Below are 27,948 nucleotides of genomic sequence, written 5' to 3'. Positions count from 1 at the left end.
AAGAATGCTGCCTTCATCTGAGATTTCCACTATGAAAACTGTTAGATTCTGGGAAGACCCTCCACCACTAACAGACATACAACCTAACTTGAAATGCTTTTCATGCTACATGGTAGGACACCATCAGTACCTATACTACCCACTAGGACACTGGTACACAGTGCATGCATGCATGCATTTATATCCTTCATTTCATCTGTTAATGATTTCAGGGCACAAATGTAAATGTCTTTTGTATGCAGTGAATGGGAGGGACATTTTGATACATCTACCCACTGCAGTCACCCATCCGTTCTGCATAGGGTATATACATTTACATTCATTTTCTTACTGAACAGACAAGGTTTCCTCATATTTCCCATTCACTAACCATCTTTTAAAAGAAACAAGGGAGACCCCTATGCCATGTCTGGTTAAACTACTGGTTAGCTAGTGAAAAACAAACAAAAAAAAAAAGCTTTGTTGCATTACTTAAGAGACAAATAAAATATACAATTTAGTCCAAAACATCAACTTTATCATTGCCTTTAGTGCATTTTAAAAATGTACTTAACTAATAGTGTCAGGGGCATTGTTAAGACCAAAAGCTTCTACCTGTTGGGTGATCATTCTACTCTTAAAATGTAGAAAGGGCTCCAACTCCTCTCATGTGGACCTCTTAGGCATTGCATTCACAGGACATTAATTTGCTGCCATTTCTGAATGTGACAGAAAATCAGATGATCAGAGGATTGTCCCAATTTATGTCTCACTTCCTCCAGTGAGATAAATATATGATAACCTTGTGGAAGCCACACTTTCAGCTCCACTAGGTACAAGAGACAAAAGTGCCATTTATTTAAAGGGCACAGTTTTATACCAGAATGAAAAGCTACTCTCTTCATATGAGTTACCTTTTACAAACAAAGTCTCACTCGATTGTTGGAGACTTGAGAGAGCTTTTTGCTTATTTGTATAGGAATTAAATCTAATTATAATAGGACTAGGTGTTCTATTTCTAGAGGTGCAGAGACAAAAACACAACACTGTAATCAGCTGTAATCTTCTCTGGAGATTTCTATCGACTCTAAATCACCATTCAGACAAAACGTATACAGCACCACTGCCCTTCTCCTTCTGAAACGCTATTGAGTCTTACGTTTCTATGATGACCAGTCCTCCATGTCTAAAACAAGATATTCAGTTCTGTCCTTTGCTTGTACAACTTTGTGTTTTACTGCAATCATTTATTTTGGGTATAATATCTGAATGATTGGGACCAGCTGCTCAATATCCTTCAGTTCACTGTTTGTGTGAGACATATAAAAGAGTACTGTCCCATTAACTTTATTGCATCTATAGTATCAGCTGATTGGATCTCTTATTTATTACCTCCATATCCAGAGCCAGGATGTTTGCAGATTTTGCTAACCTGTGAGGCATAGTCTCTCCCTGCACAGGGGTTTTCTCATGACAAGGCTATTTATAAATCTACTGTTCCTTTTTTGATTTTTAGCTCACTCCAAACAGATTTTGCTGCGACAAAGTTACTCTGTTAATAGCAATATAAAATTAAGGGACTCAGCTAGACTGAGTGAAGTAAAATTTTATTCCATGCGGATCCTAACTGGAAGTCTCAAGGAGATCGATTTTTTGGATGTCTTATTATGTGGCAGTTCTGATGGAACTGTTAAATCCAGGTTATACCATAAACCTGTTGCTTCTTCATTTTTTGTACACTGAGAATTCTTATTGTAATCATAAATAAAATGTTGCATGGAGTATTGTTATTTGCTAAATATTTTGTAATACATGGGATGATTTTTAAAATGAACCTTTTAATATAGTCATGAGGTTTCTTTCAAGAGGATACCATGTAGCAGATGTAAGTCAAGACCAGTGGAAAGTTTGTGATATGAATACAACTGAGATAATGTAAAAAGTATAAAAACAATATTTTATGATCATGGAAGAAATTAGGTTGATAGTGATAACGAAAGCAGGAGTTTTATATCATGGAATTTAATGTTATGAGTAAATAAGGTTAACAAAATTGTTAAGTAAGCATGACATATTTTTGAAAAGAAACTGGCATTATTTGTAAACTGCCTTATTCTTTTCTTATCAGACTGGTGAGCGTATTTCTGACTGTGGCATATAGTTGTTTTAGGAAACCTTTACGATTAATTACAAATGTAGCTACTGTCCAAAGGGCCATAGCCTGCTGTGACAGTTGGAAGATTTATGTGGTATCAGAAATTGGTAGTATTTCAAGTTAGGTTGTACAGCTGTTAATGCTGGAGGATTAAGTTTGTTACTCTTGGAACTTACGATTGGGAAAGTATGAATATAGTGTATGCCTAAGTGTTCTTGTAACCTTGTATGTATAGAAGAAACTAGATTCAAGATCAGTGTTTAGTAAAACAAAAGAAAGGTAATTAACCATGAATGATACAGTTATGTGGCACAACATTTTGCTGCATTTCATAGTAGCATTTGTCAAGGACTTTTGTGACACTGTTATACTGATTTTAAAGTTTCAGACTTCAACTCCCAGAAGCAGAATACAGATTTTACTTGGAAGGCATTTTGTTCATTTTAAGTAATTATTACCATTGTATTAACTGCCTTACATAGCTCTCAGCTGCTCAGATTTTCACAGACTGTCCAGATTTTTGCCTTCTATTTTTGGACTGTTCCTTACAAAAACAGTGTTTTTTCTGGCAATTCACTGAGTATGGAAGACACTAAACAAAGACATATGTTTGAATTTCAGACTTTATTTCCTTCAAACAATACATGTTAACATAAATTATATTATTCTAACAGCTTTCTAAGTTTATAAGGGCAATATTTAAAGTATGTCCCTATTTTGGGCCTTTGTCCCCCCATTATTTTAAACTTTGTCCAGATTTCTTGTGCTAAGAGGTTGAGAGGTATGCTGACTTATAAAAAAAACCCCTTCATTTTCACTTTATTGCTAAACTCTAGAAGGTTTGTGTGGAAAGAAGCACACTGGTTTAGTAAAGATCGTTTCTGCAGCATTGTTATTTCTACTATTATTTATCAAAAGCATAGAATCCAGAAACTAACCTCTGAGATCTGCTAGCTAGTTATTTGTAAAGCCAGAATAAAGCCATTTCAAAAAACTGACTACATGATTGTAAACAATGAAGATGGCCTAAAGGCAGGTTCCAAGATGGCAGTGATCTGGTGAACACCTTAGCAGTGCGGCTCTACAAAAACTGAAAAAATAACAATGTAACCCATAAAATTAAGGTTCAAAATAATTCTCTTCAGTAAATAAAACACCAGCGACCATAATGATGCCTTCAATGAAGAGGTAAACCAAGTATCCTGGAAAATACAAAACAAATTTTTGTTTTGAGACACACTGCACAAGTACAAACATGAGATAACGGCCTGAGGCAGTGGTCTAGTAAGAATGGAAAATAAAATGGCAGACCTTGTTAACCAAAGTGACGAATGAAATCCATGAAAAGTAAAATAAAAAAGAAGCTCTAAAATGCTTTTTAATGATAACTATTATAACTACGGCCAAGTTATACTGCTTGTGATGAACTAAACCGAGTATCCTATAAAGGGTAAAACAAACTTTTTACCTAAGAATACAGCACAAAAACAAACATGAGACAACTGTCTGATACAGCAGGAATGGAAAATAAAGGAGCAGACCGAACTAACCAAAGCAATGAATGAAAAACACAAAAAATAAAATAAAAAAGAAGATATAAAGAGCTTTTATTGATAAATAATACACCCGTAACCAAGCGACATCTCTTATGAAGAGCTAATCCAAGTATCCTGGAAAAGGCAAAACAAACTTTCTGTCTAAGAATACCGTGCAAGAACAAACAAGAGATAATGGCCTGATATAGCAAAATAAAAAGGATAAGAAATTAAGAAAGATAGACTGAATGAGACAAAATGATGAGTGATGCTGAAATAATGGAAGCACAAATGATTAAAACCAAATACTCACAAGTAGTTGCCCTTGAAACAGAAACCATATCCAAAAGGCAGAGAACCACAAAACTAGAAGAGAACCTGAAACTCTCAACAAAATCAAAAGCGAAGCAAACACCTAACCTAGATGACCTGAAATCTGCATTATTACCTCTACAAATAGCCATTCAAAACTTCACAGACCAAATTTCAGTGTTTGGACACGCATTAAGTCAAATAGCTTCATGACTAGAAATCATGGAGATTAAAGTATCCAAAAATTAGTTGAAAATAAACCAAATACAAAATGAGAATAAAACAAATGCTAAAAAGATTTATGAGAGGCAACAAAAACTCATTGACTTAGAGGCAGCAAACAGAACAATATATTAATTTGAGGCATCTCATAAAAATGAGAATAAGCACAATTATTAGAAACAATAAAACAAGTTGTGGGCTGTCTTTTAGGAAATGATTCAGAAGCTGGTGAAATGATGATCAAAAGAGCACATCAAGCTTTATGCAAAACACAAAGCTTTGATAAACCCAGACAGATTTATGCTAAGTACCTCCACCACCAAGATGTTTACAAAATTCTCATGGCAGCAAAAAAAAAGAAAAGAAAAGAAAAACATATCGTATCATATGGAATGGAAGGAAACTAGCAGTTGCACAGGACCTACCCTTCCAAATAAAGCAGCAAAGGCAACAACTGTCTCCGTTCTGTGCTTATCTAATAGCCAAAACAAACAATTTCCAGATGAAGTATCAATAAACATCAATCTTCCAATATAACAATGTTAACCACATGATTGAAATGTTGAAATAAGCAAAAGCAGTGTTTATGAAAATCTTCAACGAATTGCCAGATGCTGAAACCTGAATAAAATCTCAACAGGTGTAATTATACGCTTTGCTGGAATGGGACAGTCTTGGAAGTATATAAAAAAGAAACATTAGCACAGATGGGACATTTTCTTCTCCTAATTGAAAGGAGAACTAAAAATCAGAATGATGTGTGTACCATGTTCAAATACCTTGGAGGATCCTGTTAAATGCACAGACAATTTTCAAAGGTTTTGTTCTTTTCCCTCCCTTCCCCCTCAAACTGGGCTATTTTGCAGTTAAATAAGATCAGTTATATGGCTCAAAAAATGAATGTTTAAAGAAAAAAATGTTCTTTCTTATTTAAAATTTACTCAGGTTGAGAATGAAACCAGTTTATCCAAACACCTTAAGAAACCTCACCAGATTGAAAAAAATGACTGCAAGTTGAATTGTAAAATATGGAGAACGGCAGATGAAAATGTCTTTCTTTTGACTATAAATACAAATCGTCTATGGACAGGAATGAAGAGTTTCAACTATGTGCAAACCAATCCTTTCATTTTGGTAAATCTTAGAGAGGTCTTCTTATATAAAGGCATATGGATTTGAAAGAATGCAAATTGCTCAATTTGGTAATTTCACTTAAATGGTTAAAATAAATATGGTAACATCTTGAATGGTAAAGGATAAAAATGCATGGTTCTATGAAGTTCTAGGCTCTGATTCTTTAAAGGAGCTGAAATGTAGCATATCTGTCACATAATAAGAAAATTGCAAGGTAAGAGCTACATGCATTTCTTTTTGCTTACAATTGGTTAATTTCATTTTTATGCTCTTACCTAGTGTACAGCAGCACTAGCAAGGTATAAAACTCAGTTTGAAGAAAATAATGTGTAACAACTAAAACATTAATGGGCCTTTGCATATATGACATAGTGTGATATGGCATGTCTGTGTAAACTTCAGGATTTTTTTAAATATGTGTTGATGAATATTAGAACGTTACACACAAGTTAAAAATGCTATTATCTCTTTAGAGCTGAGTCAGACTGCTAAGTTTTAAGTCACTATCTGTAATTTGTTCTTGCAGTAATCTTTATAAAATCATGGACATGGTCAAAATTCTGATAATTAGGAAGCAAGTTATACAAATTTCACTACAAGTGGCTTATCTATGGTATAAATAAAACTTCATAACCCTTGTGACCTCTGCTAACTCCTACATGAAGTAATGTGCAGACTGTAAACCAGGCACCATTGGCTTTCCAGTGCTATTGGTAATATAAACATATGAGTAAAACATGTGCTATTTATTATGTAGAGTTGCCAGGGTTTTTGCCTGCTCCGAAACTGAATAACCTGATGATTATAATTACTTTGGGTACTCAAAACTTTCAAAACAATGAAGACATGATATGAGTTCACTTTCAGAGGAATAAGCATGTTACAGACTCATTCTTATTAAGACCATGCAATACTATATACACATTGTATGGTTCCTTATGCTGGTTGTTGGCAATACATTCTAAGTGAATGTAGATGCTTTTTGTGAAAGAATTTAAAGATTTTAATTGTTTAAAAAAAACTTCATTCGTTATTTATCAAACCTTTAAGGCATCACAGTTGTCTCGATAGGGCATACTATTCTCTGTCCTTCGTTGGGAAATGTGTATTTTGATGCTGTTTAAATTGTGTTAAAGATCTACAAATGCCTTTATTATAGTATGAAATGCTTTTTGATGCAGTACTATTAATTTGTCACAACTAATCCTGGGATGCTTTGGCCAGTCTTCCCTGCTATCTAGAGTATTCAAATGGTCAGTAAGTAGTGTGTTTTGAAACAATGAAGTACTGAGTTTTAGAAAATTGTTCTCTAGCACGAACTTTGCTTTTTTTGCCATTGCAAATATCTGATCCATATAGTACTAAATCTTACAAAAGAATATAATTCAAGAAATAATCTTCCGTAAACTCTTAAATCAATGTAAAAGTCAGAAACAACCAATTATGAAAAGCAGATTAACCTGTTAAATAAGGTCAAGCATAATTAAATGTAACTTTAAATGAAAGATGTAGAATTTGGGCAATACTTTCAAACTAGGGAGCCACACAATAGAAAAGGTGATCAGGTAGGAGATGCTAATCTTAGTGTACCTAAATATTGTTTTTTGTAGTATAAATTTTTTTGAATAATGATTATTTAGAGTTATGAAGAAATGCCTAATTCTAACTTGCAAAAGAAGAAACATACCTTTTGGTCATAAACTGTTATTCTCTTCTGGACTAGTTTTGTGGGTAGGCATGGGGTAGAGCTGGAGGAGTTAAGTCCTACATGAATAGAGACATATTTGCCCACACAAAAATATGTTACTCATGTGAATATAAGGAGAAGATTTCTAAACCAATTAGTATTAAGAAGAAAATACTAAGAAAAAGGAGATGTGGATAACTGACACATGGAATGTGAAAGGGATACAAGATAAAAAGAAAAGGAAACGTTTTATGTAGTTAGCATTTAAATCAGAAACAAATGTTATATTCACACAAGAGAAGCATGTTAAAGGAGGATCAGAGGTGTGAGAAGGAGAAAAAAATGGATAAAAACAATAATAGTGTCAGGTAGTGAAACACATTGTAAGGGGGTGGCCATTTTAATTAAAATTCATTTAAAGAGATGATTATACTTCAGGATTCAGATATAAATGGAAGATGGTGCTATTTTCAATTAAAAGTTCTACTTTACAAAAAACGCTTCTTTTCTTGAGTCTGCATAGTCCATGTGCAAAACAACAAGACTTTATTATAGAAATCGATAACATTCTGATTAGATTTCCAAACTATTACTATATTATGTTAGGTGACTGGAATGCTATAATTGATCCCATAACAGATAGAACAGGTAGAAGCAAATTGTATAACACTCAGGCCTCTATAGCGATAAATGAACTAATAACAAACTTTAAATTATTTGACCTTTTTTTGCTACCGGAACAAAAATCCGTCAGCAACAAAATTCACATACTATTCTCAGTCTTATAAATCATGGTCCAGACTTGACTTTTTTTCTGATAGCTAAGGTTTTCTTTAAGGTGCAAATAAATTACTGCACAGAACCAAGTTTTTTTCTCAGATCACTCGAAGACTACAATTAAAATAAGTTGACCTAGTGATCTTAATAGGTTCATAGGGTGGTACTAGGCTATTGGCCCTAGGGCCTATACAAGCCTAGCCATAACAATTCCCTGGCTATTTCTTCTCACAGGGGAAGGGAGGGTGGCCTAATGGTTAAGGTGTTTGCCTTACAAACCCAAGGTGCAGGGTTTGAGTCTCACAATGGATAATTGGCTATGCTTACAATGACTCTCAAGGGCAGTTAGCCTAGTACTAACCTATGAATCTAACCTATAAACAATATTTACTTCCCTGGACCCCTGTCTAGCAGGCAACTGATGTGACCTCCGGGGTGAATTTCCTATCTCCCATCCAATTGTCAAGATTCCTTTTGAAGAGGGCCAAGGAGGCGCTCTGCTTGACATGTATGGGCAGTCTATTCCAGAGTCTGGGGAGTTTCTGGGTCAGGAATCTATCTCTCCAGCATATTTTGGTCATTGTGATGACAAGGTTTAGATCCATGGAGCGTGTGATTCTGAGGGATTGGGATTTCTTTAAGTGTAGCATGTCCAAAAGCTCTGGGTTTGATATGGCCTTGTATGTTAAGCAGAGATCGCCTCTGAGTAGATGATATGTGACAGAATAGAGTTATTTTAGACGGTCAGCATAGGGGATCTGCTTTAGGCCTGTGATTCCTTTAGTGAGAGATTTCTGTGGCCTTTCCAGTTGTTGCAGATGTCTTGAGAGGTAATGAGGGATGAATACAGTGGGACAATGACCTCCTTTTTTCTAGATGAAAGGCCCTTAGTGATGAGGTATGCCACATAGAAGGATTTCCTGACTGTTGTGGTGATGTGGTTACTGAAGGTGAGACCACTGACCACCTGTGACCCTAAGTCTCTTATCACACTTTCGGTGTTTAGTGTACTGCCACCTATGTGGTAATTCATGGGTACATGTTTTTTCCCAAAGGGTATAACTATACATTTCTTGGCATTGAGCTTGAGCCCATGGCTCTGGCACCAAGCATCTATTTCTGTAAGGCCCTTTTGTAGAATATCCACATTATTTGGGGATTCAATAATGGCTCCCAGTTGCAGTCATCTGCAAACTTTGTTACCCAGAGTCTCTTAGTGTTGGCCTGTACTTCAGAGAAGAAGATGCCAAAAAAGAGCGGCCCCATGACTGAACCCTGAGGTACTCCAGTTGTCACTTGTCTGGAGCTGGATTTGGAATTGGCTTTTACAGTGTGGGTTCTGTCAGTAAGCCAGTTGGCAACCCATTGAGTGATGTAGGGATTAATGCCCAGCTTAGCAAGTTTATCTATGATTCCAGAGTGGGGAAAAGTGTTGAAAGCCTTGGTGAGATCTAGATAGGCTGTGTGTACCACCTTACCCTCATCTATGGCTTTGGTGACTGCTTCAAAAAAGTCTATCAGGTTTAGGAGACATGATCTGCCTTTTACAAACCCAAACTGAGTGGGGTCCAGAGTTTGGAGATTACCAATGTCATTGTTTATAAGTTCCATGATGATACATTCCATAGCCTTGCAGACCAGGCTCATCAGGCTAATGGGGTGGTAGTTCCTGGGGTCCATGATGGCTCCCCCTTTGTGGACTGGGATAACCATCGCTGTGCACCATTCAGTGGGCACAAAGCCTGAGGTAAGGCTATGATTGAACATGGTACTTAGATGGGGTGCCAGTTCATTCTGTAGTTCATGTAGAATGCAGCCTGGGATATTGTCAGGTCCCATGGATGCTGTGTTCTTGGCTTTGCATTCTTCTAGTATAGAGATGAGCCCTTTAGGGGGTGAGGGGGGGGGGGATAAAATTAGCACTGAACCTATCTGCCAGGATGTTGGCAATATCAGTTGGTTCTGTATATTTAGTGCCATTGTGCTGTAACTCAGCGCAGATCTGAGTGTTGCCATTGAGATTCTTGACACAGCTACAGAATGCTTTGTGGTTGTCTTTAGAATTAGTGGTGATTTTGTTTTCGTGACTAGCTTTGGAGGATTTTATGAGAGATCTCAGCTTTTTACTGAGGCTGACCAGGGAATTCCTTCAATCATGGGATTTTACTCTTTTTTGCAACAGTTTCTTTCTTCTGTTGTAGAGTTTGTTTATGGCAGGGGACCACCAGATTGGCTTTCTTTTTTTGGAGGATAGCATCTTGGTTCTGTTAGCGATTGCACAATCCATGCACTTGTGTAAGTGCTTATAAAGTGCATTTGTGTAGGACTCAGCAGTCGTACCTCTATTGTTCATCTGCATGGGTGTTGTGAAGTTTGCCACTTCTGTCTTAAAAAGTGTGCAGTTGGCTTTGTAGAAATTTTTTACAGTGGTTTCCCTAATGAGGGATGGGGGCAGGATGTGAATGTCTAGGGTGATTAGCTTGTGTTCAGATCTGACCAAAGAGGAATTGACCTCTGGTGTGGAACACCGGTTGCCCATGTTGGTAATGACCAGGTCTGCCCCTGGTGGAGGTGTGGATAAGTTGATCCAAGGCATTGGAATTTATGAATTCCAGAAAACGTTGAGCAAAAGAGTTGGTACATGAGCAGTTTTTCAGGTTAATGATAGGGTAGTTGAAACTGCCCATTATTAGGGTGTTAGGTTGTAATCTAATAGTTTCCAGTGTATAAAGAAATGAGGAGTGGGAATCCTGGGGCATGGTGGGGGATCTGTAGCAAGCTACAGTTTGGATTACAGTCTTGCCTAGAGTTAGTTGCACTTGGATAATCTTGGATGCATTATGCTGAGCAACTAACCTGGAGGTGTGGATATCTTTAATGAATATGGACACGCCTCTGCCTTTAGTGTTTCAGTCCAGGATAGGTCGCCAAAAGGTGTGGTATGAATTATAGCCTGGTAATACAGGGGTGCTCTCTGGAGCCTTGAACCAGGTCTCTGTCACTGCACAGATGTTGATATTCTCCATTTTAAGGAGTGCCTCGAGTGAGTGCATTTTGAGGTTTATACGTCTAGCATTGAGTAGCATTACCCTCAGATTTTGCTTGCTTGTACCTTCTGTGCATTGGTTTAGATTTCAATTTGGCAGAATTATCTAACAACAAATTAACCTTTATAACTCCATGATCACTGCACATCAGCAGTGGTAAAACCTGACATGAAGTAACAGTAATTTCTTTAGGAACACAAACAATGTCTAGTATGTTCTGTCCCCTGGTAGGTTTTTTTACAATATGAAGCAATTGTTGTTGCTGGATATACGTTGTGAATAATTTCCTTACTAACTGTGTTGAATCAGTATTATTCCAGTATGTTTCTGGTAAATTTAAGTCCCCAGCTAATATTATTCTTCCCTCCTGTGTTTCATGCAAGAAATGTATGAATTCCTCTAGGTCATCTGCCCTTGACTTTGGTGGGCTATACACTCCAACAATTGTTATATTTTCCTGGGTTGTCTTTATTGTCACAGTTACACAATCTATAGTATTGGTGTTATCACTGAACATGTAATAATCACAGGTGTCATAATTACCTTTAATCCCTATCATAACACCTCCACCTGATTTTTTGTTAACATGTCTGTTACAGTAAAAACATTTATACCCTGACAGAACTGATTTCCAATCATTGTTCTTTAACAATGTTTCATAAACAATAACAACATCAATCTTGTGGAAATGTAGCAAATTTTCCAATAAAAAACTTTTATTATTAATTTTCCTAGCATTAACAACCATCAGAGATGCATCAAATGTTGCATTAACAACCATAAGAGATGGATCAAATGTTGCTATCTGTGAACTGTTACATTTTTGACCTGGCAAAAATTCTGTCTGGTGTTTGTCAAATATTGTAAAATATCTGCTACAAAAATTCTCGTCCCCTGATCTTGACAAATGCACACCATTCTGTCTGAACTCATGTGTGCCCAAAACTAAGCTTTGATGCTCTGCACATTTCCATTTTTTAAAACAGGACATTTTTTTCCATGTAGGTATTTAGCCTAAAAATCTTTTCATTCACAGTAACCTGACTATCCTTTCTATATGTGATTTGTGAAAATATGTCCTAACACCAGTACAAGCAATACTATCTAAGAGGGCTATCAGTTCCCTACTAACAGTCAGTGAATCCTTGCGGATGACATCAATTGTACCGACATGAATAAAAACGGATCCATGCTTCTTTACATTAAGGCGTTCCAAGGCTTGTCTCACATCTTCTATTTTTGCTTCTGGCAAGCATAACACTATTCAATGTTCATTACCTTCTGTGCAAATATAAGTATCAGTTCCTCTAATAATTGAATCTCCAATTAAAAGAATATATTTGCTCGCTGGCTCTGAATAATCTTGAGCTTCCAATACAGTAATATCTGCTCTATCAATTGTTATGGAGGATAGAGCTTCATCACCATTAGTCTTATTAATTCTACTGTTTTCATTGTGTATTAGATTCTCATCCAGCTGACATTGTAAATCAACGGCTTCAGCCATGTAGTCAACATCTGTCTTTCGCTTCCTTTTTCTTACAGTAATGTTCTTCGATCCTTCCACATTCAGTTTTGATTTCTTCCTTTTCACCTGCCTCTTGCCTCTTTTTTCAACTTTTTCTTTTGGAAAAATGATGCCTTTTTCTGTAGACTGAAGGTTTTCATTCTCTGTAACCTGTGTATTACATGACAAAGCAGTGCCCTTTTTAGTATGTATTATCTTTCCTTTACAGTCATTAATTAGTTTCTTTTTCTTCCCTGTTATAAAAATTTTTATTGAGTTTTGAATACACAAAAGGTCATTCAAACAATAAGCAATACATAAGTAGTATGATATGGACACATAACTAATCATTTGTAACACAATTAGGATGAGACAATCATCATGATAGACTGGTTATAAGTAGAAAAATGAGAGGAAAATTAATCTCAAGGATAATACAGTTCTAGATTAGCTAATACAATATAATCAATATATAATATAATATAATCAGCTGATACAAGAGAAGAAGAAGAAGAAAGAGGTAAGCTTTTGTATATACCATAATACGATTGCCATAGTAGAGATGTAACAAAGGGAACTGATGGTGAAAATTTTACTTTCTAAAACTCGGAAGTATGACAACTATTTCATTTCTTAAGATATATACATTTGGTGTGAGTATCCATATTGCTGTCAATATGAAGTGAGTCTGACTGAAAGCAAATCGTCTTAGCTACAACAATTAGATCTTTAAAACTAAAAACCTATATACAACTATGTACATTAAATGTCACTCTTTTAAGATGTCACTGCTTCTCAACTCATGTGAGGTTAAATCATTATACTGAAGCAAAGCCGCCAAGAAACTTTCTGTCTAAAAGGTGAAAGAGGTATCAATATAGAAGGGAAGAAATGAGTAGATTACTCTGCATTTGCTTATAGTTGTCATAGATAAGTGGTAAAAATTATGTTAGGGTAATCTGGGGGAAGGGCTATAAATGTTAGGTAAAGGTGCTACTGAATATCAATGGACTAAATGGGAGTAGGAATGGAAAGAAGAAATTTATTTTAGTCTTTAAGTATTGTGTCTAAAAGAAGACCCCAATATTTTTGAAAATAAATACTTTTTTGTGGATTTATTTGCCAGTTTATGTGAAGATATGAATTTTACAGCTAGTATTTTAAAATTTTCCCAGGAGATCTTTGATTTATCCAGCCAATTTTTGGCTATGTAGAACTTGATTTATTATGTAGAACGTGTAGAACAGAAAGCACACATTGTTGTAAGGATGTGTTTGACTATGTTTGGTAAGTTGCTTGGAGTGATATGTAGAATTGATGTTTCCCATGAAAAAGTAAAATTTTCATGCCCCATATTTTCAAGTTTGACCTTAAGGAGCATCATAATGTGTATACTTTCTTGCAGCTCCAAAAAATGTGTAATATGTCTGCTTTTTCATTAGGCCAGAAGGGGCAGATTGACGAGAATTTAGAATTACATTTGTTTAAAACAGATGGTGCGTAGTAAGCATTATTATTTATCATAATCTGAGTATAAATTAAACTTTTGAAAGGAGTTAGATTGAGCATGTTTTTAATAGTTAAAACTTTTTCCTCCAATGTTATAGTTTGGTTTTGCTCTTGCCAATAAGTTGAAAATAAGAAAATGTATTGCCGTGGCTAATTTGTATGCCTTTGAAATCATTTTATTCTTATAAGATAAGGCCTTTATTATCAAATAGGCTACTTTTAAGTCTTGCTTTTTAACCATTGCAGCAGAGACTTTGGCTTTTATGAGCCTTTTAAGCAACCTAATTATAATATCATATTTTTTGGTGTACCCAATGTTGTTCTTATTTCAGCTAGATTACAACTAATCAATCTATTTATTAAAGGGTAGTTTGCTAAGTTTATTGGTTGGTTATTTAATTTTAGATTAGGGTTAAGGTGAAGGGGATGTAGAAATTCGACAGTGTTAGTCAATTTAAGTGATTTTAGCAAGTTCTGAAATAAATGGATTTTATGTTTGATTAAAGGATGGAGTTTTAAGGAGTTACAGTTTTTAAGATTTATAAGTGGGAGGCATTTAGGATTAATATTAAGAGAGGTGGTCAGACTGAACCAATCTGATCCATTGGGGAGACCAAGTTTGTAGATTTAGGTCATGATTGGCTATCTGAATCGATCTACTAGAACTTATGATACTATAATAAAGTTTTAAATCTGGCAGTCCCAGACCTCCCTTATCTTTTTATAATGTGAGTTTATCATATTTAATTCTTGCAGATTTGGGATACCAAATAAACTTTGTAAGGGCATTTTCCATATTTTGAAAAATTTGGGGGGGAATGGTTAAGAAAAGGGCATTTAGTTAGATAAAAGAGATAACTTAATGTTCTTCCATCTCATGATGCTACATTTTATGTTTATCCATGTATTGTACAAATTTGCTTTCAGCATTTCATTATGTGTATGGGTGTAGTTTATACCTAAGTATTTTAGGTTGTATTTAGGTTTTACTTCCCCTATCAGGAAAATAAAACTGTTTGTGGCTAAGGAGGCTTATAGAAAATATATACAATTTATTAGGATTAATATTATAATTTGATATGCTGGAAAAGTTTGAGGTAATCAGCAAAAACTGTGTACTTAATGTTAACATTTAATACTTTAGGTATGTGTTGATTTGATTTTTGGGATAGATATAGAAGTAAAGGTTCTAGATAGAGATTAAAGAGATAGGGTGAGAGGGAGCATCCTTGTCTCATCCCGTTGGATATTTTGATGGGGCAATATCTGAATTTAAAGTACAGTTGTTAGAGGTGGCGTACATTGCATCAGTTCTAGTTGTGTTCATTGTAATATGTATTTTAGAATGATCAGAGATGGATCTAGGATGTACCTTATAGCTAATCTTATAATGGGTTAGGATTTGTGATATTAAGAAAGCATCAATTCTTGACCAGGATTTGTGTCTTGCTGAGAAAAAAGTAAATCTGTTTATTGAGTTGTCATGTTGGTATAATTTATATGGGTCTGTCAGATCAAAGTTGTTTAGAAGTTCTTCTAGAGCTAGCATGGTTTGTTGTAATCGTCTGACTTCCTTATGTGATCTATCTTCATCTGGATTAATTAGGGCATTCCAGTCTCCCGCTATGATGTAGTAGTGGTTCTGGTACTTTGACAGAATGTTAAAGATTTCATAAATGAATAGGTGTTGATTAAACCAGGGGCTATAAATGTTTAAAAATAATATAGTTTTTTTCTAATCTGGGATACGAACAAACAAAGAAACACCATCTGCCATTTAAATCAGTTTTCCAGTGTAGGATTTCCCCTTGAAATGAACTATGAATTGTGATAGCTACCCCTTTAGAAGATGAGTTGTTTTGTGCAGCTATGATATGTTTCACCCATTTTCTATTTCTGTCAGTGTTTCTCAGCTCATTTGTCATATGAGTCTCTTGTAGGTACGTTATATTGCTTCTACTTTGTATGTAAGGTGAATAACTAAATTCCTTTTCTTTTTATCTTGAAGACCTTTTATGTTCCATGAATCAGTTGTTATCATTACTCTGTTTTAGATTATCCCTATTTAAATTATCTGTGTTTGAAAAAATCTTCAGCTCATAGCTATTTGCATTGTGAAGTGAAGAAAGTTTATTGAGTAGAGTCACATCTATACCCCTTATCTCTGCACTGGTGCCTAACCACCCATCCCTCTGAGTTAATATAAGCAACTTAACTGCAATTTGTATGCAATGTAAGCTTTTCGTTAGGGAGGTATTACAGTATAACAGAGGGACATAAGAAACGAAACACTGTTTTTTCTAAGTGTTGACAATCATCACCATTACACATGTGCTCTGACCACTCCCTAATATCAGTAAAATCCAAAAAGAAAAATTATATCTAATCCTTTACCAGCATTTTAACTTCAAATGGCATAGTAAAACAATTACTGTTAGTATTAAGAATGTTTGCTGTCTTAAGTTAAAGCTAAGGTTATATTATTTAACAAAAGTTTATGACTGAGCTAAACTAAGTGTGGCAGTAGTTATAAACCACTTGTTGTAACTTTTTGAGCAATAGAAAGAAACATCAAAAGTATAAAAAACATACATCAGAGTACGACCCAATAAATCATCCACTATTTGAATTTGACAGTTAGTATGCAGACTAAGAGTCCACAAGGCATAAGAAAGAAAAGGTTTAGGATTTAGGAATTCACCTTAAAATCCCCCCCCCTTACCTTAACCCCTCTGTTAGGGTTTTTAGAGTGATTTTATATTGGCTGTGTTGGGTGGAAGGTTATTTCCTTAAGTAAGCAGTTCAAGACAGATCCCAACATGCTCATTTTAAAGGTGCCATGTAAAAGGAGTCATTTACCTTTAAACATACAAGTAAACATCTTGTCCTAAAGCCTTTATGAGCTTCTATAACCAGCTTCACTTAAAAAGACCTTGCTGAAACATAACCTTTTCACTGTTGCACACAAAGCTGGTTTAAGCATGCTTAGGGTTATAAACCATATATTTTCCAAATTGCACCCTACACAAGAAAGACTGCAACAGAAGCCAAACATCACTGAATTATCTAAACAGCTTACAATAAACAACAAATAGTCTCAAAGAGTATGTTGTATGGAGTGAAGATTTATCTTGTATAACTGTGCTCCGATCCTTTGAAACATTGGAGTCATTTATATACAATAATCTCGGCTCAGTTATTGCAGTTTAGTAAGCCTTAAACCTTTGAAGCCAGAAGTATTCCAAATGTGCTTTCACGTTGCTTTATTAGCCAGTTATCAAGCGCTTAATTGGGACAGGCTGACATTTGATTAGCAAGAAATCTTATCTTATATACATTTCTATCCCAAACATTATGAAAGGAAGGTAATTCTTACCTCTAGTCTTAATGACAGGCAATTTGAACTCTGAAAATGAAATAAAAATACATACACCAAGTGGAAAAACACTAATTTATTTTACACAAGATAAAGCTTTCGGGAAAACCCTTCATCAGTATCTCAGAACTCATTTAACACATTTCTTAATATATCATAGTAAAACACACTACATGACACAACCACCAACAATAAGCAAACAATTAACAAATGATTAATAACATAACTACTTTTAAAGTGATAACATATACTCAAAAATACATTCAAATACAAGGTCATATAAAAGTACTTTTTCGTCACAAAATCTAATAAAAATAGTCTTTTACTTATACTCTTTCTGCTTGGCAACTAATATTGGTTTTAATGTTACCATATTATTAAACCCAGGGTATTTATCTGCTTCTAATCTAATAATCCAACCATATTCTGATATATCAAATGTATTAATTATATCCCCTCCTGATAGATTCCTGTAGACCACCTCCAACACCTTAAATTTAAAATCATGTATTGAGCCCCTATCCAAGATGTGCTTAGCTAAAGCATTCATAGCTACACATCTTCTAATGTCTGACTTGTCTTCAAGTAATACAATCCTTTAGATGTCTTGAAAATTTACCCGCATAGTAACATTCACATTCTGTACATGTCGCTAAATACACTATAGTAGTGGTTTTGATTTATGGTTAACACTTAATCTCATATCTCTCATTTGTTAGAGGATGCTGAAAATCTGTTTTATACAGATATTTTTACATCTACAGACATAACATGGAAGTGTACCATACTTATTTATTACTGGTACTACTAAATTAACATTAAAATCTTTATAACATAACTGCCTCTTTAAATTTATACTATTTCTATAAGCAAATCTCGGTTTATTGCCTAACATAGTTAGCAACTTCGACATAGCTGTCAATATGCGCCAGTTTTTCCGTATAACATCCTCTACCTACTTTGTCATAATAGTATATGTAGTAACATACCTAAGTAAGGCTGACACATCATTCCTTATTATTGACTGTGTTGCTAGTTCCCCAAAAAAGGGGGAGCAATATGTAATCTATTGTCAAGTACATACCTCATCTCTTTCAGAATCATATCTTCCTTATACCCCCTGCTTATAAATTGTTCAGCTAATTCCGCCATCTGTTTTCTACATCTGCATTAAGGCTACTCACCCTTAAAAACTGCCCTTTAACAATACCACTAAAAGCATGCTTAGCATGCATGCTCCTAGCATGTGTATATTTATTAACCTGAATTTCTTTTCTGTAGACACACATCTTAAATATATTACAGTCTTTATATTGTTGAACATCAAGGTATGAAATACTAGTATAAGAAAATTAATTTTAAGCCTAAGAAACATAGTGGTGTTATTCAAATACTCAACAAATTCAAATAATTGCTGCTCACTCCCTTTCCAAACCATAAAACAATCGTCTACAAAACCCTGATAAAAAAGAACATTTTGTTTAAAAGGATTGGCAGGACCATTTACATATTCCCATTCATTTAATACAATACTTGTGTAATTATTAGCCATGGGAGTACCCATGGCTACACCAGCTATCTGCAAGAATGGCTAACCATTAAAAAGAAAAACATATTTAGTCAAAACAATCTCAGTCATACTGCATATATTTTCCACTTCTCTATCAGTCATATCTGTATTTCTGCATAAAAAAAAATCACGCACTGCATTACTACCATATTCATTTGGAATTATGGTAAAAAGCGAATTAATGTCAAGTGTTACAAGTACATAATCATGGTCAATATATATTATTTTTATACCATGAATACAACTTCTTCAAAAAATCCTCCATATCCTTTACACAGCTAGGATATAGAATTAAATATTTGCCTAAAGTATTCTGGAAATAAATCGATAGGGGCTCGGTCATCCATCCTCTACCTGAGACAATGGGTCTCATAGGTAGTTTGGTGGTACTTTTATGCAATTTGGGGTTGCCATAAATTACAGGTGTTAGTGGACATGAAACAGTAGAATAATTAGAAAGATCAACTGATATGTCACCTTGTAATTGTAAATTAAATATATACATATTAACATCAGCAATATGCTTCTTAACTTCAAGAAAATTTATAGTTTTAAAAGTTAATCCATCTGATAAAAAATCATTCATTAAAGAAATATACTCTAATTTATTAAAAATTACTATCGCCCCCTCCTTGTCTGCTTGTTTAATGACTATGTCATCATTATTGTGTAATTCCATAAGCACTTTATGTTCGTCATATGCTAAATTAAATCCAGCCACTGGGGATGCACAAGCCAGTGCATTTCTTTGTGCCAGTCCCAAGCCCGGATAAATGGGGAGGGTTGCGTTAGGAAGGGCATCCAGCGTAAAATCTCTGCCAAATGACTTATGCGGGGAACATTTCATATTTCCATACCGGATCGGTCGAGGCCTGGGTTAACAATGGCCACCACCAGTACTGTTAGCCAACAGGGTGCTGGCAGAAATTGGGCTACTGTTGGCCAAAGGAGAAGAGGAGGGGGAAGGCATGCCCAAAGGCAGGAAGAGAGGAGGAAGGTTAGGAGTGTAGTAGTGAGGGTAGGAACTTTGAATGTTGGCAGTATGACTGGTATAGGCAGAGAGCTAGCTGATATGATGGAGAGAAGGAAGGTTGATATATTGTGCGTGTAAGAGACCAGATAGAAGGGAAGTAAGGCCAGATGTATAGGAGGCGGGTTCAAATTGTCCTATCATGGTGTGGATGGCAGGAGAAATGGGGTAGGGGTTATCCTAAAGGAACAGTATGCCAAGAGTGTTTTAGAGGTGAAGAGAGTGTCTGATAGAGTGATGTTTATGAAGCTTGAAATTGATGGTGTAATGATGAATGTTTAGTGCATATGCTCCACAAGTTGGGTGTGCGATGGATGAGAAAGAAAAATTTTGGAGTGAGTTGGGTGAAGTGGTGGTGAGTGTAGCCAAGGGTGAGAGACTAGTGATTGGAACGGACTTCAATGGGCATGTTGGTGGAGTGAACAGAGGGGATGAGGAAGTGATGGGTAGGTATGGTGTTAAGGAGAGGAATGCAGAAGGTCAGATGACTGTGGATTTTGTGAAAAGGATGGACATGGCTGTGGTGAATATGTATTTTAAAAAGAGGGAGGAGTATAGGGTGATGTACAAGAGTGGAGGAAGATGCACACAGGTGGATTATATCCTATGTAGGAGGGCCAGTCTGAAGGAGATTGGAGACTGTAAAGTGGTGACAGGGGAAAGTGTAGTTAAGCAGCATAGAATGGTGGTCTGTAGGATGATGTTGGTGACCAAGAAGAGGAGGAGGAGTGTGAAAGCAGTGCCAAGGATTAAATGGTGGAAGTTAAAAAATGGTGATTGTGAGGTGGACTTCAGGGAAGAGTTAAGACAGGCACTGGGAGGCAGTGAAGAGTTACCGAATAGCTGGGTAACTACAGCAGAGCTAGCAAGGGAGACTGCTAGAAAGGTGCTTGGTGTGACATCTGGACAGAGGAAGGAGGACAAGGAGACCTGGTGGTGGAAAGAAGAAGTACAGGAGAGTATACAGAGGAAGAGGCTGGCGAAGAAGTGGGATAGTCAAAGAGATGAAGAAAGTAGACATGAGTATAAGGAGATGAGGCGCATGGCAAAGAGAGAGGTGGCGAAGGCTAAGGATAAGGCATATGGAGAGTTGTATGAGAGATTGGACACTAAAGAGAGAGATAAGGACCTGTACCGATTGGCTAGACAGAGGGACAGAGCTTGGAAAGATGTGCAGCAAGTAAGGGTGATAAAGGATAGTGAGGGAAATGTACTCACAAGTGAGGAGAATGTGTTGAGTAGATGGAAAGAGTACTTTAAAGGGCGGATGAATGAAGAGAATGAGAGAGAGAGAAGGTTGGATGATGTGGGGATAGTGAATCAGGAAGTGAAACAGATTAGCAAAGAGGAAGTAAGGACAGCTTTGAAGAGAATGAAGAATGGAAAGGCTGTTGGCCCAGATGACATAACAGTGGAAGCATGGAAGTGCTTAGGAGACATGACAGTGGAATTTTTAACCAGATTGTTTAATAAAATTTTGGAAAGTCAGAGGATACCTGAGGAGTGGAGAACAAGTGTTTTGGTACCTATCTTTAAGTATAAGGGTGATGTGCAGAGCTGCAGTAACTACAGAGGGATAAAATTGATTAGTCACAGCTTGAAGTTATGGGAAAGAGTAGTGGAAGCTAGGTTAAGAAAGGAGGTGATGATTAGTGATCAGCAGTATGGTTTCATGCCAGGAAAGAGCACTACAGATGCAATGTTTGCTCTGAGAGTGTTGTTGGAGAAATACAGAGAAGGTCAGAAGAAGTTGCATTGTGTCTTTGTGGACTTAGAGAAAGCATATAATAGGGTGCCTAGAGAGGAGTTGTGGTATTGTATGAGGAAGTTGGGAGTGGCAGAGAAGTATGTAAGAGTGGTACAGGATATGCACAAGGGTAGTGTGACATTGGTGAGGACTGTGGTGGGAGTGACAGATATGTTTAAGGTGGAGGTGGGATTACATCAAGGATCAGCTCTGAAACCTTTCTTATTTGCAGTGGTGATGGACAGGTTGACAGATGAGATCAGACAGGAGGCCCCGTGAACTATGATGTTTGCAGATGACATTGTGATATGTAGTGAGAGTAGGGACCAGGTTGAGGAGACCCTGGAGAGGTGGAAATATGCTTTAGAGAGCAGAGGAATGAAGGTCAGCAGGGCTAAAACAGAATATATGTGTGTAAATGAGAGGGAGTGTAGGGGGAATGGTGAGGATGCAGGAAGTAGGTGGATGAGTTTAAGTACTTGGGATCGACAGTTTAGAGCAATGGTGAGTGTGGGAGCCTACATGCTAAGCATGTTTTTTAGTGGTATTGTTAAAGGGCAGATTTTCATGGTGAGTAGGCTTAACACAGACAAAGTTAAATGTAGAAAACAGATGGAGGAATTAGCTGAACAATTTATAAGTAGTGGTATAAGAAAGATATAATTCTGAAAGAGATGAGGTATGTACTTGATAATAGATTACATATAATAAGAAATGATGTGTCAGCCATACTTAGGTATGTTACTACATATACTATTATGGCAAAGCAGGTAGAGGATGTTATATGGAAAAACTGACACATATTGACAACTATGCCCGAGTTGCTAACTATGTTAGGTAATAAACACAGATTTGCTTATAGAAATAGTATAAATTTAAAGAGATAGTTATGTTATAAAGATTTTAATGTTAATTTAGTAGTACCAGTAATAAATAAGTATGGTACACTTCCATGTTATGACTGTAGCTGTAAAAATATCTGTGTTAAAACAGATTTTTAGCATCCTCTAACAAATGAGAGATATGAGATTAAGTGTCAAGCGTCATGCAATACCACTACTATAGTGTATTTAGCAACATGTACAGAATGTGAATGTTACTATGTGGGTAAATGTTCAAGACGTCTAAAGGATTGTATTACTTGAAGACAAGTCAGACATTAGAAGATGTGTAGCTGTGAATGCTTTAGCTAAGCACATCTTGGATAGGGGCTCAATACATGATTTTAAATTTAAGGTGTTGGAGGTGGTCTACAGGAATCTACGAGGAGGGGATATAAATAATAAATTAGATATAGCAGAATACAGGTGGATTATTAGATTAGAAGCAGATAAATACCCTGGGTTTAATAATATGGTAACATTAAAACCAATATTAGTTGCCAAGCAGAAAGAGGATAAGTAAAATATTATTTTATTAGATTTTGTGAGGAAAAAGTACTTTTATATGACCTTGGATTTGAATGTATTTTTGAGTATATGCTATCACTTTAAAAGTAGTTATGGTATTAATAATTTGTTAATTGTTTGCTTTCTATTATTGTTGGCTGTGTCATGTGGTGCGTTTTACTATGATATATTAAGAAGTTTGTTAAATGAGTTCTGAGACTTATGATGGGTGTTTCCTGAAAGCTTTATTTTGTGTAAAATAAATTAGCATTTTTCCACTTGGTATATGTTTTTATTGCATCCTGCCAACTAATATATTGTGGATTTAACTGCAGTGAATTCAACTGTTTCTTTTGTTTAACTCTGAAGAGAAAGCATGTACGACTTGACTTTGCAGGGTACGAAAATAAACAACTAATGCTTCACCTCATCAAATGATAACATTATTCTTCCCTGTTATTTGTTATGAACTTCTTCCTTTCTTTTTTTTGTTTTCTTCTAAACAAACCAGATCCTCAGATTGCTGAATACTTGCATCCAGAATTCCAAAGTTGTCAGGGGCATCATCATCTTGTTTCATAGGGGTTAAATGATCTTTGCAGAAACTAGATGCAGCATTTTATAAATGTGTTCTATTTGTTCTATGCCTAACATTATTTAGTTCATCAGTCCAGTCATTAATATATGAAACAACAGTTCTCCAAGCCATGCCAGTTGCACAAGTGCAATCATCATTATTAAGTCTAGATTTACTTCTAACAATGGTAAGCAAATCATCCAACCTTTGACACAAGGAACACAGATTACCAGTGTTATCAGATGTTACCTATAAATATGCATAGCATTTATTACATTGTGCAAGATATTTATGTATTAGCAAATTGTTAATTGCATACTCTTTTAAGGAATCCATATTCAGCTTCAAATGAATAAAACATTGCAAAAGAAAAGAATAATCAAAATCAGTAACCGCAGAACTCAAACAAAGCTTAAATCAACTTCTATGACAAAAATCACACAAGCAATATACAACTAAATACTAAAGTAAGTACAGTAAAGTTATTCTGACTGTACAAGTTCTGCAAGCCAGACAAAAGTTGTAACTCCTTTATAACACTATCGCTCACAGCCGTACTTCTTTTTAACAGTAAAGATCAATAAATCACAAACCAAGGTAGGATTGTTTAGATATGCTCAGGATTTTCATCTCTGCAGTTTTTGTGAATTTATTGCTGTCTAGGCCCATTGGGGTGGCTAGAGCTTGCCCTTCTAAAACCTATTCCTTTCTATCAACCAACAGTGAAATTGAAGGTAAAACAACAAAATATGAATCAAAGTAAATCTTGTTAACAAGCTAGCCCTTCCTACCTGCAAACAATGAAAAACAGTGATAACAAATAAAATATAAATTCAATAAAACTTCTCTCACCAATCAACTCCAAAGTAAATCAGAAACCAAAGTAGGATTATTTAGATATTCTTAGCATGTGAAAGATATCTCATAATATCTGCAAGCTTGAATTTGTGTTGGCTCCCCTTTATTTATAGTGTTATTTGTAAAATGTCTCAGTAAAATCACCCCTTTTGACTGCAGAGGAGTGAGTTTGCTAAAGACCATAACTGAAGTTTACAATTTTTTCAGAACATCTTTATAACCTTATTTGGTAAAAATGGCTGTGCTTTTAAATGGAGCAGCCAAAATTAAATTGTTGAATGCTATACCTTGTGACAATAGGAGGTACTGCCAGCCATGCCAGAAGTAGGGCAGTGGATGTATGACTTGTACCAATACAGCTAACTGGAATTTTGTAAATAATTAAATGTCATTTCTACATCAAACTGATTTGTAAAGATACTTGTGCTGAAAATGTATTTGTGAGGTTTGCTTGTGTTAAAATGTATCAACAGCGCAGCCTGCAGGAATGAAAAGAAATGCACATGTATTACTGGAACTGAATTAGATGTATATGTATTAATAGAGGACACTGGGACACCAAATGTTAACCAGCTAGCTTACTATAAGAAAAATAAGGGAAATTTAAATGAGCTGTTAAATCATTGAAACAGCACTCCACAGTGCTGAATAGAGACAGTGGGTCTGGAAGAAGTCTTTATTCATTAGCTCAGTAAAAAGAGGGGAAGCCCCAGGCAGTGGCATAAACATTTAGATGTGTATTGCAACCATCTATGCTAAATTCCTGTCTCAGCTTCAAAGGAGGATACTCTGAAAATCTAGAGTCAGGTGACCAGATGAGGTCATTCTGTAAGCCATCTTGGATATTATATTTTACAGGGAGTAATCAGTGAGGATGGAGTATTCTGTTTTGGGGAACCTGACTAGAAAAACTGCTCAGGTATTTCATTGTGCCTTGCTCTATCAAATAAGTTATTAAGGAATAGTAATTATCCTAAATTCAGTCAGTGAAGCTTAGTTTAGATATTGTTTTTTTTTTATTTGTATGAGCCTGTCTATCAATGTTGTGTTCAATATCTCCTGTGATTTGAACTCTGTGGTTTACCATGAATATATATTTAGTATTGTCTTGTTCTTTTATTATTTATTATTAAATATATTTAAACTTTTATTGTGGCTTGTCCTTGTAGAAAGTATTTAACCTTTGAGAGTGTTTATGTTGGTGACACTGTGTGGGCTATTCCAGAAGGCCTAGCCACCATTTTGGTCAACTACTACCATTTGTATTAGTATTAATATTATGCAATATAATTGGACACCCCTTGTTAAGGACCTTAGAGTAGCTGATTGTGGAGTGCCTGGTGGTGCTGATAGCTACCTTATACTCTAGGCAGAAGGAGACACAGCAGGTAAATCTGTGCCAGATTTTCTCAGGTTTGTGTGTGCATGTGTGTGTGTGTGTGTGTGTGTGTGTGTGTGTGTGTGTGTGTGTGTGTGTGATCTATTTGGAGCAGGGACACCAAGCACTGGGCTTACAGAGAAGGTGCTGGAGGTCTTGGCTTGGACACTTGGCTGAGGGCCTAACCCTACAGCTGTAGAAGTGGGGAGTCTTATTAGGGGTCTGGAGGCAGACAGGTAGAGAGATCCAGACCCCAGACTGAGTGTGTTCCCTGTATGCTCTTAAGGGAAAGCGTGCTTGATGCATAGAGGTCTGCATCTGGAAATACTGAGTGCATCTATTTGTATTCCAAGTTCATGTCCCTCTCCAGTGTCAGTGGTAAGGATTCAGGCTCCTTGATTACTGGCCCAGAATGATGATGTCACATACCTAAATAGTATGATGTACAAACAAACAAGTATATGTTCAAAGAAAAACACCACCTGAAGGAGTAGAATCAATGTTATAGGCTGGTACCATAATGAATAACAAACTGTAGTAATCAGACACTTGTTAGTTTCATTTTTTCTGGTAATTCTGTTCATCATCATGATGGTAATTCTGTTACGAGTGATTAAATATGCATCCAGACTTTGTAGAAAATATCGTTGAACCCACATAGTTTAATACTGTCAGTGGAAAATGTATAAATGGTTACTTTTATTCAGATCTATTTTTAATTTTTAAGAAAGAATTCATTACCAGCTTGTATAATAATCAAGCCCTATATGCAAGGTTCTCCAACATGGTCTGGGTGCTGGAGATTCTAAGACATTCCATGCTCAGGTATAATTTGCACTCTACACAGTGCAATTAAATGGCATGATAATATATGCAAATAGATGACAAAACTGATGCTTTTAGAATTCAGAAATATAGTAGATGCATTCTGCTTAGGTGAAATAAACAAGTATAAAATAGTGTACTACCAAGGACAATATCAACAAAAGCATCAGGTCAGAGATGGAGCTTGACATATCTTTGTACTGAAACAATATCCACCAAAATATCTAACACCAAATTTAATTTATTTATTTTTTTATTTTACATTTGTTTACTGGGGAAGTCTGACTGGGAAAGCTGCCATTTTCAATGGAGCCCCAGGGAGAAAATCTCCAGTATTAACAATACAAGATTGTAAAAATAGGAAGAATAAATTACAGTAAGTGTACAATAGAATGCTTGTTTTAATGCGTTATAAAATTGTTATGCGCAATTTGCAGTGATTACATTTAATTGTAGTTTAGTATAGTAATATATAGCATATTATACAGTGGACTGAGATACACTCAAATACACTAGTGTCAGTGATAACCTTTTAACATAAGAAATAATAAAAAATGGAGGTAAAAAAGTTGTCAGACATGTATATGTTAGTCATTAGTGGCACTGATTAGAAAACAAATAAGGTAGGTGAACACGAGAAGTGTTGTGCTTAATACAGGGTTTGGTTTTAGGGGTTGTGAAAAACAAAAGTGTTTGTATACATTGTGTAAGTAGTGTAGCCCAGATCAGAACAGGTGCACATCCATGAGCTGGCTAGATGGGATTTGAGAAGGTTTTTGAATTTGGCTTTATTGGCTGTAGTTCTTATGTTAAGGTGTATGGTATTCCAGATTTTTGCAATGTAGCTGGAATACAGGGAGTCGCTTCTGCTATTTTTACTTCGGGTAAGTTCCATTAGTGATTTATTACGGGATCGTAGTAAGCATTTACTTGAGTATTGCTTTAATAGGACTTGCACAGCTGTTCTTTTCTCAGGTTGGTAAAATATTTAATGGGCCATAGTAAGTTGGTTAAGGGTGAGCAGGCTGGGAAATTCAAGCCAAGATAGTTTAAGGACTTGGCAGTGATGAGACCTAAATGTTGAATCTGTTGCAAACTTTTCTATTTTGTTGTAACAGGCATTTATTTTGGCTAAGAATAACAAAGCGCAGTAGGAACCTAGACTAAGTCAAAAGCAGCAATAATTCATAAGAAAACATCCTCAAGGCGGAAGTTAAAGTAAAATCTAATTTAATAGTAGTAGAAAATAGTCCGAACTGGTAAGCGCTTTTGCAGCAAACTTGCTTCTTCAGGCCATAACAAAAATCACATTTATTAAGAACCTTATATACAAAT

The sequence above is a fragment of the Protopterus annectens genome, chromosome 2.part0 (genome assembly GCF_019279795.1).
Source record: "Protopterus annectens isolate FY-2018-M chromosome 2.part0, PAN1.0, whole genome shotgun sequence".
NCBI classification, from domain to species: domain Eukaryota; kingdom Metazoa; phylum Chordata; order Ceratodontiformes; family Protopteridae; genus Protopterus; species Protopterus annectens.
The sequence above is the reverse complement of the archived record's forward strand: the minus strand, read 5'-3'. Positions refer to the sequence as shown.